The sequence below is a fragment of the Artibeus jamaicensis genome, unplaced genomic scaffold, assembly GCF_021234435.1.
Source record: "Artibeus jamaicensis isolate MK-2021 breed Jamaican fruit bat unplaced genomic scaffold, CSHL_Jam_final contig_466, whole genome shotgun sequence".
In the NCBI taxonomy this organism is placed as follows: domain Eukaryota; kingdom Metazoa; phylum Chordata; class Mammalia; order Chiroptera; family Phyllostomidae; genus Artibeus; species Artibeus jamaicensis.
In genome coordinates, this window is record NW_026521844.1 from 12,485,169 (window position 1) to 12,506,699 (window position 21,531).

At 36.6% G+C, this 21,531-nt stretch overlaps 1 long non-coding RNA gene across 1 annotated transcript; it reads left to right on the top strand.

The window, feature by feature from the left end:
• Positions 1-452: 452 nt before the first annotated feature.
• LOC119053006 (uncharacterized) lies at positions 453-21,211 on the top strand. The gene is made up of 3 exons (XR_005083221.2): positions 453-532; positions 20,063-20,172; positions 21,043-21,211. It is a non-coding gene; the product is annotated as an uncharacterized LOC119053006 (long non-coding RNA).
• Positions 21,212-21,531: the final 320 nt, after the last annotated feature.

Below are 21,531 nucleotides of genomic sequence, written 5' to 3' on the forward strand. Positions count from 1 at the left end.
AGTGTAATGTAAATATAACTTTTATATCTGCTGGGAAACCAAAAAATCTGTCTCACTTTATTGCAGTGGCCTGGAACCAAAACCATAATGTCTGAGAGGTCAGCCTATATTTGGTTTATGTTCAAGACATTTGAGGATAATGAAAATGTGAAGAAAAGGTTATTAAGCTTCCTTTACCAAGTTTTAAATTTTATATTGATTCAATAGATCAACAATGAAAAATGGATATGATTGTGAATCTAAGAACAGTAACCATTAATACAAATTCTGTCATGAAATAAAACTGTGTGCAAAGTGTCTGAGATCTAGAAGACACCAGAAAGTGTCTAACATGAGTTTGGCAGTGAGACCAAATGAGAATTCGTTGTCTCATCCTGTCTCTGTTTGGGTTTTGTGGGAATCTACTTATGTCAGCGGCAGAGAGTGAGTGGTGTGCTCAGCAGGACTGAACACTGGAACCTGTGTTCTGCTGAAGGCGGGGGAAGCATTCAGAGGTGGCAGCGTCTGCAGAGAGAGCTCTTTCAGAACTGAGGTAAGCATTTTTTTTCAACTTAAACTGAATTTGAAAGCCTATGGATACAAGTGGATATTTTTAATGAACTAATTTAAGACAGAAGAACTGATTAAAAGTAAATCAATCTTCAACACACCAGAGAATAGAATTTTGAGTAAGGGAAAGAAAACAAAACTTTTTTAGATAAGAAGAGCTTTGTTGTTAAGTGGGGGGTTTTATTTATTTATTTATTTTAGAAAAGCCTCATGCTGGCTTGTAAAGATAGGCTGCTAGATTATAAAGAACTGCAGCTTGAAATGTAAAGTGGTCCGATAATGAGGCCTGTATTTACCTTTACCCCAGCCTTTCCAGGAATGCAGGTGCAGCTCAATCTGTGTGGACAAGATTACATTTGCTGTCAGTGACTAGCTGGGGAAGGGTAGACTCATTAAGATCATAGGGGCCTTGTCTTCTGAGGGGATTTTATTTTTTTCTAGCTAAAAATATCTACAAAAAAACTTACCAAATATTTAACAATATTTTCTATTTATCCTTGGGAATGTCTAATAAATTGAATTACTGACATTTTAGAGTTCTAATAAATAATAAAAAGTTATTAACTTTGTGAAAACAATGATCTATTTCTTTTTAGCAATGTGCATGTATTTCTATTTTTTTGTCTGCTCCTAGAAAAATAATCGTATATTCATATATCAAAACCATTGGTATTTTTGTAAAACTTCTTGATTTGACAGAACGTGGTACATAAGAGACGCTCAATAAATATCTATTCACTGACTGTTGGTTAACAGATATCAATTTCAGGAATATAGTGAAAATTCCACTTGGGCTATAATAAGCTTACATAATTTATTTTAATCACAGTAAAAATTTTACATAAAGTTTTTATTTTTCTCTCTTCATTTGGATTTCCTGACCTCTGAAAAGAGACAAGTAATTTTAAGCCATCAAAAAAATTTGCCTCTGAAACAGTGTGATATGTGAGATTTGCTTCAAAACATTGAGCAGGGGCAGGTCTTGGGAGGTATGGAGATCAACAAGACTTGCCGTGAATTGCCAACTGGTGAAGCTGAGAGATGAGTACATTGGGGAACATTATGCTATTCTCTCTACTTTTGTATATATCTGAAAATTTTCAATATATAAAGCTAAAAAAATTGGCAAGGTTCAGATAGCTATCTGTGTGATATAGTTTCTATGTTTCTCCCAAGTGTTTCTTTTTTTACTTCTGGGCACCTTTCTTCAAAGCCAGATGAGGATGGGAGAAGCATCTCTCAGATCCAACAATGTGGTAGTGATGTTTATCTCCCTAGACCTTGGCAGCCACTTGAAGGGTTTCTGAGAAGAAACTAAGGCTTCTAGAAAAGTTACGGTTGAGCAGCTTACCTTAGTTCCCTTCACCTTCTTTTCTGGATTGGAGGGAAATGACTTTTAGATCCAGCAATCCATGTAACTGGGGCAGGGGCAGTGGTTCTCCACGGAGAAAGGGCTGCAAGGATCTGTTCTCCTATTGCCTCAAGGTACACTTTGAACAACTCAAATTGGCTATTGCTGCTTGGGCTCAGTTTTCACTAATTATTTTGGTAATCACGTTGGCAACTTTCCTTTTCCTTACTCTTTGAAAAAAAGCAAACACATCTAACTGTTTATACAGCTACTAGAAGAAAGACAAGACCTTTGGCAACAGAGCTAGTGTGCCCTGTTGGTGTAAAGTGCCACTTTCCTGACCATCTAACTTGTGAGCCTTTTTTGATCGTGCTCACTTTACTGGTAATGTGTTTAAAGAAAGAAGAGAAGATATTCAAAGGTTGTTTTTGCTTTTGCCTTGTAAGTACTCTTTCACCCCTCCAGTGCCTTTACTTTGCTTATATAATAATCTAAACTAGCCTTAGTTTAAACCCTTTTCTCTTATTAACAAATGCTCAAATTTACATATTATACAATGAAATCCAATATATTTCTAAGAAGTCCACCCTAAGCAGTATGGGAGGAACCTATAATAATGCAAATAATAATCCTATAATAACTATCCTATTAATAATAATCCTATAATAATGCAAAAATTGGCTGTGTCAGATTGAAATGATTAACTATTGGTTAACAGAATCAAATAATTTTAAAGCCAGAAAGACAAAAACACCCCCTAGAGATCATTCTGGCTAAACTTTTTACTTTATACAGTAAGGTTACTGAGGCCCCACAGAACATTGCTTTGGCTCTCTCTGAAGAGCAGTTTCACAAGGTTTGACAAGAAGATAAACTGAGGATGTGCATAATTCAAAAGTTAATTACTTATAGAAGCTACAGAAAAATGAAGTCAATATCCTCAGTTTTGATCCATACAAGACACATACCAAGGGGCCTTAAGCTTAAGAGTTATCTCGGAGACAATGTGATGTTTCTTGTACAGAAAAAATAGAGAAAAGTCAGCCACAAAAGAATCCAGTTCAAGAATTCAGTCAATGTTCATTTGAGAAACCAAAATATCCTTCTTATATTCAAAGAAAATAATTACTGTTAAAGTCCATTTTGTAGAAGTCTGCTTTTAATAATACTTTCTTTAGAAAAGAGACACAAAAAATTTGAAAAAATAGATTCAGCCTTAAGTCAAATATTCTCTATGAACCATACAGATAAGATAGAAATGGAGGAGGGGGGAAGGTTTTTTTAAAAGATCCTGTAAATGGAGAATATATTACCAAGTGAAATTCATTCAATGTTTTAGTTCTATTGAAAGAATAAACTATTTATAAGGATCAACTTTCTTCTTCTTATGAACTGTATATTATTTACAGCTTTTTAAAGCTACAGAAGGGACATAGAAAAAGGCAATTTAAGACCGTTAACATTAACTGATCTTTTTTTAAAACTTCAACTTATTCCAACCACTGTTGCCACACACAGACCCCTTTCCACTCTGACCGAGAGAGAGACCACTTTGAACAAGAGTGGCTTTAAACACTAGTTTTCTGGTTTGGGAGAGTGAGGAAAGAAAGAGAAAAAAAAGTAAGAAGGACAGAAGAAAGAAATTCTTTCTAACAGCCCTTTAAAAGTAAGATTCTCAGAAGTATTTAGCTCTTGTAAACTTTGGCTCATGTGTTTGCCAAGTACTAAGAAAAAGAATAAGGAAGACTATAAAGATGAAAAGAAGAAAGGCAACTGAGATAAGTCGGGGAAAGAGACAATGCCTGCATGTAAACATGGGGTAGGGAAGCAGGTCATAAATGTCCGGATGCTGGAGCTGTGAAGCACCTGACCTTCAGTTCATCTGTGGAAGATATAAAATAAATAATATCCTATACTTATTGCTTCAATTCCAGTTGACTCAAGTGCATGAACTCTGAGTACTGGGGCATCTATTTTTCTAGTTGCTGATGAGAAATTTTGAACTGACTAATTTCACCATGTATAAACCTGATTATTATCTATCAGAGGGATATTCTGAGAAAATTAGATAGTTCGTGGAACTTCTAAACTAGCCACATACTGTGGACTTCATTTTAAGAGCCTTGGAGCACGCTATAAACCAATGATTGTCGAAACGTTTTTTGCACATGATCCGATGTGAAATATACATTTTATATCACAACTACATGTACACATATGTAAATCAAAATTAAAAGTTTCATGAAAAAATACCTTTTGTTATTAAGTATGAAAAGGAGATGTGGAAGAGCTTTGGGTGGCAAGTGGCATGTACTCCCTTGACTTCTACTGACAATGACCTCCTTGAATGAAGAAGGATTTCATTTCAGGGTGGAGACGCTATTTCACTCTAATCATTTCCTCCCATTGATTTTACCTCCCCACCTAAAGAATTGAAACTCAGAGTGGGAAACAAACATGAACAAATCAGGTACTGGTTGCATTTGAGAATAATGTAAGATTCGAGTATATTTGATTTGAAGCCAACAGGTTTTGTAGGATTCAGAAGTTACCAAATTTAATTTATTTACTATAAGGTAAAATTTCAAAAATTTTGGAATAAACATTTTTTTCGGGAGAGCTCTTTTAAATATTATACATTTTGCAAGAAAAAGAGTGATTTCTTAGTTCTAGGAGGTCCAAGTATGAAATTGGGGCATGAAATACAAAAGAAAATAGTTGAAGTGGACAACTGTGGGAAGGACTTGCCAATATTCTGGAGGTAGTAAAGAGTCTTGAAAATTGCAAAACACTCACTATGACATTGCACTCTTACTATTGAATTTACTTTTCCAAAGGACAATGAACCCTTCTGAGAATTCCTCAATTGAGAGATCATAAAATGTTATTCTGTCATTTATTAAAAGTATATTTATTGAATATCTACAATATATCCAGAAATCCCCAAACAAGCTAATATATAAAAAATCTGTCCTCAGCATGACTACAGTTCATTAAGGAGATAGAAAGTCAGCTAAGCACTAACACAAAGCAGACAGTCTTCCCCAACAAGCAGTGAGATCCCTCTCTGCACTGTCTCCCCACAGGGAACTCAGTTTCTCCAGTGGCAGGCTATTTATATATTTCTATAAAGATCTATTTTTTTAATTTCCATATTGAACAGCTCTAGTTGTTAGGAAGTACTTAATATTAAATTGTTTTTTTAGTGACATCCATCAGCAATCTGATTTCTGTCCTCAGTAGTCACATAGTTTAATAAGAAACAAATCTGGAGTAAACTCGGCTTTACTGGATTGACATCAAGAAAGGATACACATTCCTAAGACACTAGGAAAATCTGAGCAGGGCCCATTCACTGGCATCTCAGTGCAAAGGAGTTACCTCCCGGACTGAATCCTAAAATAGAATCAAAACCACAGACTATTTTAGTTGACAGAGACCCTGCTAAGACTCTTCAGCTAACCTCTGTAGTTCTCAAATAGGAAAATGAGTTTGCAACCTAATCAACTGGAATATTTTCTAGGAAACATGATTCTGACTTCATTAAGGACGTCAGTGGGAAAATAGAGTTCACTTTTCAGAAGTTTAGTTAAGACAACTTTGCTGAACAGATTTCCCCCCCTGAGGCTGACATTTGATACAGTTCAGCCCCTTTAATAGCCTTTAACATAAAGTTCCTTGCCTTATTTTGAAGAATATACGTAGGTAATTTCTCCAACTGAGCTAAAGTTAGGAAGAGCTAGTACAAACAACTAATAAATTATAGTGCAGGCTTTTTCAAGCTATGCATTACTATTGTTATACTATATTCACAAGTTTACAAAGTGCATTAATAAATTTGCTTGTTTAAAGTCTCACAAATACCTTTGAAGAAAACATTTTTAAACCCTTATTTTATATAAGGACATTAAGGAAGAATAATTTTACACATAGCAAATTAGAACAGGAAATTGGTGTGATGGTTTTCTAATCTAATTACTTTACAGAACCCAAAACATGAAAAGGTCAAGCAATGTAGTGGAGTCAGGACTAGAATGTAGGAATCAGACTCTTAGAAGATTTCTTTGCCCAAGATTTCTCATGTGTTTGCTAGAATCTTATCGGGTTACTTTGTAAGTCTCTTTAGGTTCCTGTACATATTTGTAAATGGAATCATGTTATATGCATAGCATTTTGCAACTTTTATTTTCTCATTTGCCTGTAACTTGGACATCTTTCTATGTTGATACCTATGTTGTGATCCCATTGTTATCTCTAAAAAGAGACATGAATGATATACAGTGGAACACTCTAGGGCAGCCCTACCTACCTATTATTAATGGCCAGCATCAGTCCTGACTCCTCTGTGCCCATTCTGTACTGGCTTTTACATATTTTGAAGAATTATTCCTAGTTCTTTGTATTCCCAAAGTAGGGCGGCTGAATCTTTCAGTTCTTGAATGTAGCTGATCATATTTCTCAACAAATCTAGAACTCAGCGAAGGCTAGAACTATGTGGTAAGCCTACTGATCTTCAGCAAGGTAGACAATCTGGTGTTTTGAGAATAAGACTGAGGTCTTCCTGCAGCTGCCTAGGTCAGGTTTGGAAGTTGGCATTTGGCAACAATGGGTAACTTTTGTTCTCTGATTTTCAACAAGAATTCCAACTACTGGAGCACCTTCCATGGCCATTATAATCACTTTAACTCATTCGAACTAATTTAAAGGAACTCTAAGCCTTAACAACAGTCTGCAGTAGTTAACAAAGTAGAATTTCTCCCTCCATAGCATCTTCAGTCACATGAACAGTTGAGATGAATATCCTATTGATGGGGACATTGAAATGGCTGAAAAGCACAATGATTTGATCAATGGCAAAAAAATGTTGTTTACCATTTGTTGGTGGAATTGGATGGGGAAATATTTTGTAATTCTTTAAAATTTTCTTCCCAAGTATAGTTTTGGGAAAATGAAGAATGTAAAGGGATTTCTTTTTTACATCTAATTTCAAGATAGATCATTTTCACCTCCCCCATTGTGAATTTCTGATATTTTCTAATGTTACTCAGTTTCATGTATTGTCAATACTATACCTTGCAGAAAAATAAACAACTCCATTGAATTTAAGTTAGATTTGCATAATTTTGACTCTAATGTCTAGCAAAATGTTAGTCTCATAGTGCTGCTGTTCAATGTTTTGGGATTTGCAATACATTTGGAAGTTGAATCTCTTCTTTTGTAACACACAAGAAAACATAATAAATACGTTTCTTCCTTTTCCTATTATCATCAAACACTCTGAATAATAATAATAATAGTAATAATAATAATGTAAAAATGAGGGGTGCTAAGGGAAAGTGCCTAGTCAGGCTGGTCAAGCAATGAATGAGTTTGTTGGTAGTAATGGGTGGTATAGTTATTTTCCAAGGACTCAATTTTTCTAAATAGCTAATAAATTAAATTTTTTTCTCCCATTGACGTATTTATTCACAGTATAATATTTGCCACCATTTAATGAAATCTAAATAAATTTACTTTGATAATCCCCAATTATTTTTTGCAACCTTCTCATATTATTGGCTGGAATAAATAAGAAAAATTTTCAGGGCTTAAAAGACCATTTTTTGTACTATATTACCATAATATCATGACAAACTTTAAATTAAAATTAAACTTATACTCATATTAAAACAGAAAAGATTCTGCTCATGTTATGACATAGAGCAATGTATATTAAATCAAGTGGATGATTACATTACAATTAATTATAGGGCCATCTCTGAATACGCTTATTCAAATTTCAGTATCAGTCAACGTGATTTGGTTTGGGTTTTCTTACTGTAAGTATGTTCATGAAAATGACAGGTATTGCTTTTGATTCTCCATCCTGCTTGCAACACAACACACTGAGCCATTTTATAAAATGGTATGTGATTTCTAATGACAGCATAGCCATTTCTAGAGCTTCTGTTTTACTGCCCTCAATTTTCTCTTGTACGGACAAGTTTATTGATAACATCTACATATTTGCTCTTAGATTCTTTTCTTTGATCTAAGAAACTGAATCCTGATTAAAGGAAGTAAATACTCTTAAGAGGGGTTATGTGTAAAGATGGTATCAGTCATTAACACCATAGCATAAATTGTTGAATTCAGGTAGATACCACTTATTGTTGCTGGGCCTCTGAGGGCCTGGGTCAGGCTCAGTGACAATAAAGACATGCCCTTGAGGAACATTTGACCTTTGTTACCATTTCATTGGGCAATATTAGACAAGTTCGTTCAATTTGGGGCTCAAGTTTGTCATTTGTGAATTGGAGAATCTGTCATTCCAGATTTAGTTTTCTAAGTCTCTGGGGATTTTCAAGTTCCCGCTTTGGGAAGAGAAAGAGCCCTAAACAGAGCAGCTCATGGAAAATTAGCTTCTTTATAATTGTACTCCTGTTAATCCCTGATAACTTTCTTACTTTAATGCCTGCTTGGTCTGAAGTTAATATTGCTATTCCTGATTTCTTTTGATTAATGTTAGCATGGTATTTTAAAAATTTCTATGTGTCTTTATATTTAAAATGGATTTCTTGCAGGCAATATATAGTTAGGTTTTGTTTCTTGATCCACTTTGACAATCTCTGTGTTTAATTGTTGCCTTTAGACCCGTGATGTTCCAAATGATTATTGATAAATTTGAATTAATAGTTTTCATGTCTGCTAGTGTTTTCTGTTTGTAGCCCCTGTTTTTGTTTCTATCTTTGTCTTCCATAGTTCTTCTTCTTTCTGTGGTTTTTATATTTTACATAATAAACCACATTTTATATAATTCAGTTTTCTCTCCTTTTAAAAACATATCAGCTATACTTCTTTTTCCTCACTTTAATGGTTACCCTAGAGTTCACATAGATACATTTATAACTAATCCAAGTCTATTTTTGGATCAGACTGTTTCACTGTTTCATGGGTTGTGTGAATTCTCTTTGTTCTCTGGAGATTTCTTTCTTAACTCATGTGTGATTTAAGTATGTTGTTTAATCTACATGTATTTTGGGCTTTTCCAGTTATCTTTCTGTTACTGATTGTGTGAGTAGTTTATAAATAATAAAATAACCCCAATTTCTTCCTCCTACCCCTTATTTCACTGCAGCCATTCATTCCACATATATAAGCATACATAATCAAATACATTGTTGGTGTTATAATATTGAATGAATTGTTATCTATTCAATCAATTAAGATTAGGAAAATTAAACACCAAGGGAAAGATCATCAGCAATACAATCATAGTAGGGAAATTTAACACTCCACTGTCATTAATGGATAGATCTTTCAGACACAAAAAATCAACAAGAATACAGTGACCTTGTTAGGAGCCACCCTGCCTGCTTTCAGAATTTGTAATCCACCATGGCTAAGGCTGAGTGAGAGACCTTGGGACCACTAGCCACTAAGGAGAGACAAAGCTTATCTTCCTGACAGGGGCACTGCCTTTGCCCCCTTTACTTCGCCCTGCTTAGCCCCCAGTGGATGACCTGTTAGCCAATGCTGGGTGAGATTTCTCAAAGGAAGAATTACCTAAGACAGGCACGGTCATGAAGGGGCCCTCAGGGAAGGGCTTGGAGGGCTAAAGAAAATGGGGATGATGGACCCTTACCCCTTGGCTTTGACATAGCCTGAGTCCTCATTCCATCTGCAATAAATCTTCTAATCTCTTGGCTGCCTTACTTCCCCTGCATGACTTCAGCCTGAAACAATACTGGAGGTGGGTACAGCCCTGTGCTTAAAAGGGCAAGTTCCCTAGGGTGATCGGGCCTAAGAAAGAATGCATAAAATCCTATGAAACCTACTTTGCTAATGTCCTCAATTTAAATAATAAGGGTCCAAGCATGAAATGAGTTTGTTCCCCAAAGTTTTATGGCCCTTTAACTATCTGACTCTGACTCAGAATAAGCCCTTAAAGTTCTTTGAATGTTATCTATTATTTAATCATTTCTACCTGACAATGATTGATGAGTTTTACATATATACCCTGTATTTCTATGCAAATTAAATCCAATAAAAGCCCATTGAGAAATAAGTTCTGGCCCTCCTCCTTTGAGTCAGCCATCTTTCCTCCCCAAGCAGACCAGGTCTTGATAGACTTATTCTCATCTGTGGTGGCTGCGGGGAGCCCTGTGGGTGGAGCCCCCTCGACCTCACAAGACCTTAAACACTGTATAGATTTAACTGATATTTACAGAACATTTTACCTGAAATTCTTCTCAAGTGCACATAGAATATTTTCAAAGACCTCATGTTAGGAGACAAAATAAGTTTTAACAATTTCAAGAAAATTGAAATCATGTCAAGCATCATCTTGGATCACAGTGGCACGAAACTAGATGTGAATCACAAGAAAAAACTCACAAAGTATCATAAATCTCAATAAATTCAAGACTGAAATCAAACCAGGCATTTTCTCTGACCACAGTGATATGAAACTAGAAATCAACACAATAAAAACTTAAAAACATTCAAACACATGGAGGCTAAGTAATATGTTATTAAACAATAAATGGGTTACCAATGAGATAAAAAAAAAAGTTACCCAGAAAAAAATGAAAATGAACACACAACCCAAAATCTATGGGACACAGCAAAAGCAGTCCTGGGAGGGAAGTTCACAGCATTATAGGCCTATCTCAAGAAGCAAGAAAAATCTCAAGTAAACAATCTAACCCTATACCTAAAAGAACTAGAAAAAGAATAAGAGAAAAAGCCCAAAGTATATAGAAGGAAGGAAATAATAAAGATCAGAGCAGAAATAAATGACATAGAAACTAAAACACAAACAAACAAAAAAGAAACACAAAAGATCAATAAAACCAAGAGCTGGTTCTTTGAAAAGATAATCAAGACTGATGAACCTTTAACCAGACTCATCAAGAAACAAAGAGAGAACCCAAATAAATAAAATCAGAATGAAAGAGGAGAAGTAACAACTGACATCACAGAAATACAAAGGATTGTAAGAAAATATTATAAACAATTATACACCAAAAAATGGGAGAGCCTGGGTGAAATGGAGAAATTTCTAGAGACATACAGTCTTTCAAAACACAATCAAGAAGAATCAGAAAACCTGAGTAGCCACATAACAACAAGTGAAATCAAAGCAGTATTAATTCCAGGCAAACACGAGTCCTGGAGTGGATGGCTTCACAGGTGAATTTTATCAAGTATTCAAAGAAGAATTAACACTTATCCTCCTCAAACTATTTCAAAATATTTAAGATCAGGGAAGACATCCAAGTTCTTTATATAAGGCCAGCAATATCCTATTTCCAAAACCAGAAAAAAACCCTACAAGGAAAATTATAGGCCAATATCCCTGATGAACATAGATGCTAAAATTCTCAACAAAATATTAACAAATCAGATCCAGCAGTACATAGAAACATCATACACCATGATCAAGTGGGATTTATTCCTTGGATGCAAGTTGGCACACTATTTGCAAATCAGTAAATGTGATATATCACATTAACAAAATGAAAGTTAAAGACATGTGGTTGGGGAGTTTTGGCCAAGATTGAGGTGTAGATAGATAACACTTTGCCTCCTTGCACAACCAAGTGAAGGACAACAACAAAAAATAATCAGAACTGCCAGAAAATAAAAGTGTATGGAAGTCTGAAAACAAAGAAGTTAAAGAAGAAACATACATCCATACCAGTAGGAGGGGCAGAGATGGGCAGCCATGGAGAAGAGAGTGCACAGCAAGGTGGCAGCTGAAGGACCAGATAGACCCACATTTGTGTGCGGATACTGGGAGGAACAACTGGGGAGTGAGACAGACCATGCAACCCAGATCTGTCCTGCTCCCAGGTTCAGCGCAGGGAATTAAAGACTCAATACCTCAGACTGGAAAAATCTGTGAGGGTTGTAGTGGCAGGAGAAACGCCCAGCCTCACAGGAGAGTTCTTAGGAGAGATCCGCAGGTCTCTCTCACAAAAACCCACCCACCTGGAAATCAGCACCAGAAGCTGGGGTCAGAAACTTGTGGGTAGCAGGGGAAGTGACTGAAAGCTGTCTGGGAGCTGAACAAGCAGCACTGTTTCCTCTCTGACCCTCCCCCATATACGGTGCCACAATGCAGTGACCTGGATTGCCCCGCCCTGACAAATACCTAAGGCTCCACCCCTTACAACATAACACCTGTGATGAGACAAAACAATATGGCCCTAATGAAAGAATAGATCAAAGCTCCAAAAATAGAACTAAGCAATAAAAAGATAGCCAACCTATCAGATGCCAAGTTCAAAACACTGGTAATCAGGATGCTCACAGAAATGGTTGAGTATGGTTGCAAAATGGAGGAAAAATAAAGGCTATGCAAAGTGAAATGAAGAGAAAGGTACAGGGAACCAACAGAGAAGGGAAGAAAACTGGGACTCAAATCAATGATTTGAAGTACAAGGAAGACAAAACATTCAACCAGAAAAGAATGAAGAAACAAGAATTCAAAAAAACAAGGAGAGGCTTAGGAACCTATGGGACAACTTTAAACATTCCAGTCTGAATCACAGAGGTGCCAGAAGGAGAAGAGAAAGAGCAAGAAATAGAAAATTTACTTGAAAAATAAGTGTTGGAGAACTTCCCCAATCTGGCAAAGGAAATAGACTTCCAGGAAGTCCAGGAAGCTGAGAGAGTCCCAAAGAAGATTGATCCAAGGAAGCAAACACCAAGGCACATCAAAATTACATTATTCAAGCTTAAAGATAAGGAGAGAATCTTAAAAGCAGCAAGAGAAAAGGAGATAGTTACCTACAACGGAGTTTCCATAAGACAGTCAGCTGATTTCTCAAAAAAAAACAAACAAACAAAAAAAAAACGCTTGCAGGCAAGAAGGGGCTGGAACGAGGTATTTAAAGTCATGAAAGGCAAGAACGTATATCCAAGATTGCTCTATCCAGGAAAGCTTCTATTAAAATGGAAGGGCAGATAAAGTACTTCTAAGATAAGGTCAAGTTAAAGGAGTTCATCATCCCTAAACCTTTAGCATATGAAATGTAAAGGGGACTGATCTAAGAAAAAGATGATCCAAAATATGAACAGTAAAATGACAACAAACTCACAACCATCAACAATTGATGCTAAAAAAAACCCAACCCCCTCAAAAACAAACTAAGCAAACAACTAGAATAAGAACAGAATCACAGAAATGGAGATCACATGGAGGGTTATCAGTGGGGAGGGAGTGGGGGGAAAATGGGGGAAAAAGGTACAGGGAATAAGAAGCATAAATGGTAGGTACAAAATAGACAGGAGGAGGCTAAGTATAGTATAAGAAATGGAGAAACCAAAGAACTTATATGTATGACCCATGGACATGAACTAAGTGGGGAGGGGGGGATGTGGGTGGGAGGATGGGTGCAGGGGATAAAGGAAATAAAGGGGGAAGAAATGGGACAACTGTAATAGTATAATCAATAAAATATATTTAAAAAACATATGGTCATGTCAATAGATGCACAAAAAGCATTTGATAAAATCCAGCACCCATTCATGATAAAAACTCACAGCAAAGTGGGAATAGAAGGGTCATACCTCAACCTAATAAAGGCCATATATGAAATATCTACAGTCAACCTCATACTCAATTGGCAAAAAATAAAAACATTTCCCTTAAGGTCAGGAACAAGACAAGGATGTCGGCTCTCACTGCTCTTATTCAACATAGTACTAGAAGTTCTAGCCACAATGATCAGACAAGAAGAAGAAATAAGAGGTATCCAATTTAAAAGGAGGAAGTAAAACTGTCATTATTCTCAGATGACATGATATTGTACATAGAAAACACTAAAGACTCTACCAAAAAATTAGTAGATCTACTAAAATGAATTTGGTAAAGTAGCAAGATACAAAATCTATACTCAGAGATCCATGGCACACCAATAATGAACCATAGAAAGAGAGACTAAGAAAACAATACCATTTACTATTGAAATAACAATGACAAAAAAATGAGGTACCTAAGAATAAATTTAAACAACGAGGTAAAGACTACTGTATTTGGAAAACTGGGACACCGAATAAAAAAACTGAGGAAGATACAAATAACTGGAAGCATATACTGTGTTTAAGGACTGGAAGAATTAACATGATTAAAGTGTTCATACTACACAAAGCAATGTGTAGATTCAATGCAATTTTAAAACACCAGTGGCATATTTCACAGATCTATAACAAAATATTCTAAAAGATTAGGAAGAATATGTTTTTATTTTACCTTCACTTATTTCTTCTTCAATGCTTTTCCCTTCTTTATAGGGGGACTCAAAAATTACTCTGAAATTTATTTAGAAAAAATAGTGTATTTATTCTTACTTGCTTAAACTTCAGTCACCTTCAAAGTATTCTCCATTTGATGTAATAAACCTACTGAGACTTTTTTCCCCACTGCTCAAAACAGTTTTGAACTCATTGATTTTGATGTCTTTTAGTACTTCTGCCATTTTTTTTTTGTTTGTTTCACCTCTTCCACATTGATTTTCCTTTGAGGACTTTTTTCATTAGGGAAACAAACAAAAAAAACAGTCACTTGAGATGAGATTGGGTGAATGACAAGTGGGGGTGGGGCAGAGGGTCATGCTGATTTTGGTCAGAAACTACTGAACCCTGAGCACAGTGTGGGCAGGTGTGCTCATAAATCATGTGTCCTGAATCTTCAAAAAAAATTCACTGAACATGAACTCAGCCTCTCATGAAAATTCCAGCTGGTACTTTGACTTATACAGCTGGGTTCCTAGAATGCCCACCGAGCAGGGGAAGCCTGTATTACAAGGAGCCTACCCTCTAGAAAATATTCTGGGGCTTTCTTGGGGGGTCCCCCTCATATACAGATCCAAATTTCTGAACTATACCATTTCCCTTCTCTCTAAAGAATACTCTTTTAACGTTTCTTGTAAGGCAGACCTTGTAGCAACAAATTCCCTCAATTTTTGTCTAAGAAACTATTTCTCCTTTACGTTTGAAGGATAATTTCTTATGGTACAACTCTAGGTTGGTGGTTTTTTTTCCTCTCATCACTTTAAATATTTCACTGCATTTTCTCCTTGCTTTCATGGTTTCTGAGGAGGTTAGATATCAATGTTATCTTTGCTGTTCAATAGGAAAGATTTTTTCACCTCTGGCTTCTTTCAGTAGTTTTTCATTTTTGATTTTCTGTTGTTTGAAAATTATATGCTTGGGGATAGTGGGGTATTTATTTTGCTTGGTAATCTCTGAGCTTCCTGGAACTGCAGTTTGTGCCTGACATTAATTTTGGGATCATTCTCACTTTTGAATACCACTTATAAATTTGATTATTTCAAATATTTAATCTGTTCCTGTCTCTCTTCCTTCTCTCCCTGGTATTTCCATTATATGCCTGCCACACCTTTTGTGGGCTCACAACCCGTGGGTATTCTGTTCTGTTTTTTCAGTCTTTGTTCTCTTTGCTTTTTAGTTTTGCAGGTTTGTATTGCGATACCCTCAGTGTCAGAGGTCCTATCCTAAGCATTGTCCTGTCTACTAATAAGCTTATCGAAATAATTCGTTATTTCTGTTACAGTGTTCTTGATCTCTAATCCTTTTTTTGTTTTTTTCATAGAACTTCCATCTCTCTGCTTATATTTTTCATTTGTTCTTGCATGCTGTCTATATATTACTATAGGTTCCTTAGCATGTTCATTATAATTGCTTTAAATTCCCGGTCTGATAATTTCAACATCCATACTGTGCTTGGTTCTGATGTTTACTCTGGCCCTTCAAATGTGTTTTTTGCCTTTTGGTGTGCCTTGTAATTTTTTATTGATAGCCAGACATAATGTAGGAAGTAAAAGGAGTTGCTGTAAATAAGCGTTTAGTAATGTGCTGTGAGGGGATAGGGGAAGAATTCTATAGTCCTATAATTAAGGCTCAGTCTTTTAGCAAGTCAATTCCTCTGGGCTGTGAACATCACAACTGTTTCTCAGTATTTTTCCTTGCTCCTTATGTGGGACAGCATGGGTAGCATGGGCTGGAATTGGGTATGGCATACCTCAGAGATATTGCAGGCTTGGTTCCACAATGCTGCAGCAAAGTGAATATCACACTAAAGCAAGTTGCACAAATTTTTTGTTTCCTAGGGCATATAAAACTTATTTTTGCACTGTACTGTGGTCTTAAATGTGCAATAGTATTATGTCTTTTAAAACAATGTACATGCCTTAATTAAAAAGTACTTTATTGCTAAGAAATACCAACCATCATCTGAATGTTCAGCGAGCCATAATCTTTTTTTTTTTTTTTTGCTGGCAGAGGGTTTTGTCTCAATGTTGATGAAAACACAATAAAGCAAAGCATGCTATAACAAGGTACTTCTGTATTTCCCTTCCTTCCATCAGTTAGGTTCTGATAATGAATGCCCTAGCAGTTTAGGCTCTGGCAAACTAGTTTCCCCTGAGTGTGGGTCTTATTGAGAAGAACAGAATGCTCTGGCATGGTTTAAAATGATTTTTTCCCCTTCTCCTCTGGGAAACGAGAGGGGATTTTTCTCTGATAATTACTGCGAGAATCTGGTTGAACTCCTGGAGGTAAATCTTACAATATTATGAGGGCCCCCATGACTGGGTCCCACTGGAGTTTTTAACTCTCAGGCTTGCTCCACAGAGTGGCCAGCAATTCGTGAGCTACAGTTTAGGTTTTCCAAACCAGGCACATTCCGGTGGCTGGTTTCCACTCCTGAGTCTTTACTCCACCAAGCCGTAACTCTGTGTGCGCCTGTCCATCTCTCCAGTACTGAGGGCAAGGGTTTTCCCTACGTCCTCCTCTGTCTTATGGATCCAAGAAAAGGTGTTGATTTTTCAATCTGTGAAGAATTTTACTTCTTTTAGGATAGAGTGGTGGATTTCAGGCTCCTTATATACTGAACCAGCTGTAGATCTTATTAAATGCCAGTGTCACACAAAGAGATTTCTATTCAATATGGAGGAATTTCAAACATATCCAAAAAACCCAGATGCCCAGTAAGTTCTAATTTTAAATATTTTGCTCCAACTACAAGAATAAGAACAAATATAAAGTATTTGGTGGGCAGGATGGATGGTTGAGGACTAAGGGAAGGTCTTGTTCCACTTCCTAGGCTATTCAGATGAGGTCCTGGCCTTCCTTTAATCTTTGTAATCCTTCTTGGAAGGGCAACATTCATAATGAAGGGATCTAGCCTGGCTCAGGCTTGGTCCTCTATGAGGCAGTAGCTATAAAATGGATGGGTTGTTAGTAAAGATACTCAGAGGATTTGCTCTGTGTATACTGTTGTGTTATTTTTTCTCAATAATTCTAAGGTAGGTATCCACTACCAATTCTTTTTATAAGTTCTAATTTTCTCATTACTTCTTGAACAGGAAGTGATAGAGCATGATTTTCCAATTATATGGAGAATTTTTTAAAAAGCAGGCTATTCTTTTGCAGAAAAAAGTCAAAACCACAGTATTTTTATATTTTTGAATAAAAAACAGCCAGAGAAATACATTTTGTGTTAACTTGATGGTGCTGTATGTTGCATATCACAGTGCAAATTTTTTAAACTGCTGCTAAGGCCTGTTAAAGGAGCTACAAGCCTGCGTTGAGAGAAGGCTGTGTTCTCATGGAGAACGGAAGAGACAGTCTGATAAAATGGGCCTGTGCTTCCAAGTATAATAGCAGTGCCTTCTGATTTTGCAGTATCTGTATTCAATGAAGCCACAAGGTGAGATCATTTGGAACATTTTATATTAACTTAGGGGAGGCTCGATAAGGGAGAGAGCAAACTTTAAAATGCATCTGGTTTCATCAAAATCAGGGGACCATGAACCGTTGTGGACTCAGAAGGAAAAAAGAGAACTTGGAAGAGACTGTAATAAATGAGCCCCAGTGCTGCTGCCCTGCGATGGTTTCCATTTAATGGGAAAGCAGTGGTTCTCGAAAGACAGTAAATCTGATCAGGGATCCGTGTGGAATAGGGAGTGTACTCTGACCTCTGGGAGAGGGTTTTGCCCTCTCAGGAAGCCTCACCACATCCTTTGTGTACACTGGATGACTAATATTTATTATAGCGCCATGTGATGGAACAGTGGGCAAAGGTTGTTCCTGATCACCTTGAGTTTTTTCACCCAATTGCTCCTCTTATGGAATGTAATGTATTGCTGGCTTCTCTTGGCAGTTTTTGAACTACCTACCAATGCTGTTTTATAAATACAGCTCAGAACCCCTGTGCATGTGTTAGGTAGGACAGCTTATCAAACATATTGCACGCTCATCCTGACCCTCAGTTTCAAAGGATTCTCCCAACATTTCCTTTGCCACTGTGGCTGTGCTTTGATTGGCTGTAAATGATGTCATTACACTGTTTACTTTTCTTAGTGAAGGCAAAGATCTGAGTGTGATGTTCGTGTCCACATTGTGTCAGGCGATCGGAGAAATCTTATGCATGGATCTTTAGCCAGGTTGCAATCATTTACTATGAGCTTATGATGTGGCAACTCAATGAAACACACACCACCTGCGTGCTTTGTTATTTACAACTTTTGGAAGCTTCTGTTTACCCTGGGTCCTTCCTCTTGGACTCTCTTTCTAAGTGTAGTATTAGAGCTCTACTGTTAACAAGCTGTGTCTTCCAAAAACATAAGGCAAAATAATAGGCACAATTTGAAAGGAGATTAACAGATAGAATTCTTCCTTGACAAAGTTTTAAGACAAGCAGGCTTTGTTTATAATTGGGAGTTGAATTGCAGGTTTTCACAGCTCATTTCCACAAAGCAGAAAATGCCTGGAAAGGAGGCATTTAGGTGTTTTTACAAAAATATTAATATATCTCATGAGCTTACAGGAGGTTAGATACTTCTCTAACATTTCTAGAGAGGTAGAAAAAGTACTCATAGAGTCTACAAAAATGTTTAAATTATAGATAAAGCTGAATGTTTATAATACAGTTCAACTAGATGTTGTGGAATAGACCAAAAGGCTTTCAGGAGAGGTAAATTCTATCAAAATGTTTTCAAAGTTTTTTTAAGTACAATTTCATTCTGCTCTATACAAAAATGTATTCTAGGAATTTTCATTGCACAGTCCAAGTAAGAACAATAATTTTCCACAATTACTTTTATTATAATTATGAGAAAAAATGTCCAATAAAATGTTATGGATGCCAATTAAATAAAAATTGCATTTAACAACCCAAGGCATGCTGAGCAATATTCAGCATTTGGTTATTTAATAGTTTTATATATCCTCTTTATTCCATCCACATAAGAAGCCTAACAAATATTTGTTCATGCTGATGAGAGCTATTTCACATGATTTTAGCATACTCATTAGAAGCATCCATATATTTACATATTCCTCCAGGTTAATTCTCATTTCATTGACAACTTTGGATGGCTTCATGGGATTTCCTGCAGGTGTGTCTCTCAGGGCATTTGGCGCAACTCACTCAGTTAAAGCTACTTTTCTGAGACACATTCAAATGTGTTTTTTTAAATTATACCACATTTATATTCGAAAAGGCAAATTTACATTATATAGTTAAACATAATTTTGGATTCTCATTAGAGTATGTATTTGCCTAGAACCTATAGGAACTTCTTTAATATCTATAAGTATTTATAGATATTAACCAAAAACTCTCTATATCTAAAATCTTGACCTTCAGAGATAAAATCACCACAAATGTATTTAAGAAATTCTTTAAAGGGTTATCATCACTACCCTAAGGGACTCTGACCCCTAGCTCCCAGCCTGCCCTTAGACACTTCCTGTGGTGGGGAACTCACCTTTTATGATTACTCTTCCAACTTTATAGAGTTTTCAGAGGAAATTTCTGGTTTACTCTGGTCAAAGTTTTAACCTTTCTTTCTGAGTCTCATTTTTTAACTTGTAAAAGTGTTCAAGACATTTTTTTGCATTCTTACTGTGCATTAGGCAGCCTCAAATATTTGGTGCTGGGAAATCAAGGCAGGGTATAAATAAACACATAGTTAAACTGAAAATAATAAGGTACACAGAAACTTTAGCCTTTGAGGATATAAAGTTGAAGGAAACGATAGTCTAAAAGGAGAGACTGGGATCTATACTATGAAAACAATACAATGAGTAATTTAATAAGGCAGAAGAAATTCTGGAAACACTGAGTACTGCTATTTTCTCTTTTAGCAACTCCCTCCCACCAAACTCAAGGTGCTGATTTCTTAAAACAAGAAAAGAAAAAAAAACAAAAACAACCTGCCAATGGCTCTGCTCTGTGGATCAGGACATCCCCACAGGTGACTCCTATAGCACTCTATCTGGCATCATAGACTGTAAACTCCTATGGTAACAGGGACCCCATCTATTTTGTTCATCTTTTTTCCCCCCCTCATCACTGGGCTCAGAACTTGGAAACCCCCAACAAGTACTTGCTGAATAAATAAATATATGAACCATATCCAAAAACTAATGGGGAACTACAAAAAGAAGTTATATAAACTAGTGACATGTTCTTTGCTTTCTTTATTACTCCACCTGGAAACATAATTCTGGTGGCAGTGGGGACATGGATCAAAGAAGACTTGAGTTAATGTGGCCATGCAGGAGGGTATTGCAATAATTCAAGTAAGGACTGATAGGGTGTAAAATAAGGTGATGCCAAGGATACTACAGGTGGGTAGTTTTGATGGCTATAAGGTAGGGAGTGAGGGACTGAAAGAAGTTGAGGATTGCTTTGAGTTCTGCTTTTGTGTTTCTGATCAAAATAAGGCACATGGGATAAGGAACAGTTTCTAAAAGAACACTGTGAGCCCAACTTTGGAAATGTCCTAAATTTGTGAAAGTAAGGTGGGGAGACGCCCACTGGGCACTCATTGCATGAGGTCTGGAGACGACACAGTAGACATCACTGTTGACTCCCAACACCTATTTCACTCCTCTCAGTGTGACTTGGGAAACTAACCCCTCAAAGATAAGTATAAAAGGACTGATCTATAAGTAATCTTACTTGCCAGTAATTGGTTCAGGAATAGTCATGCGATCTGATTTCCATCAGTGAAAGTCCCAAGAGGCTTCTGGGAGAGCTGTGGGAATGCAGGCTTTCTCTCCTCTAGTGGGTTTGGATGAGAAAGCCTGCAGTCCTGGTGATCCTGACAACTTCCCTATAGCCACAGAGATACCCAGACACAGGATTCAGTCAACCCTGTGGACAGCAGAGTGGAGACAGCGAGAATCTGCTTCCCTGAGGACATTTTTGAGACTGTGAAGCAGCCACCTGGAAGCTTATACCACCTCTGGACTGCATCTTCTGGGAGCATTTCCGTACCTTTCATGATCATTTGGGTGAGGATCTTGTTAACGATTGAAAATATCTTAACTGAAACAGATGAAGGTGTACATTTCATGGTCACCAGACAGTGGGGAACAGATAAAGCCAGAGAATTTAAAGAGATTACCTTGGGAGAGTGAAGAAAGAATGGCGTTCTGGGCACCTTACACTTATGATTGGATCCAATTCTGAATTCTAGCCTATGACTCAAGATTTTTTTTGTTTTTGCTTTTAGTCAAACAATCTCCTTGAGTTTATCCTTTGACAAGTAGGCTCATAACCCTAACCATTCTTAAAATCACTTAACCTTTCTGTGTTTCAATGAGCT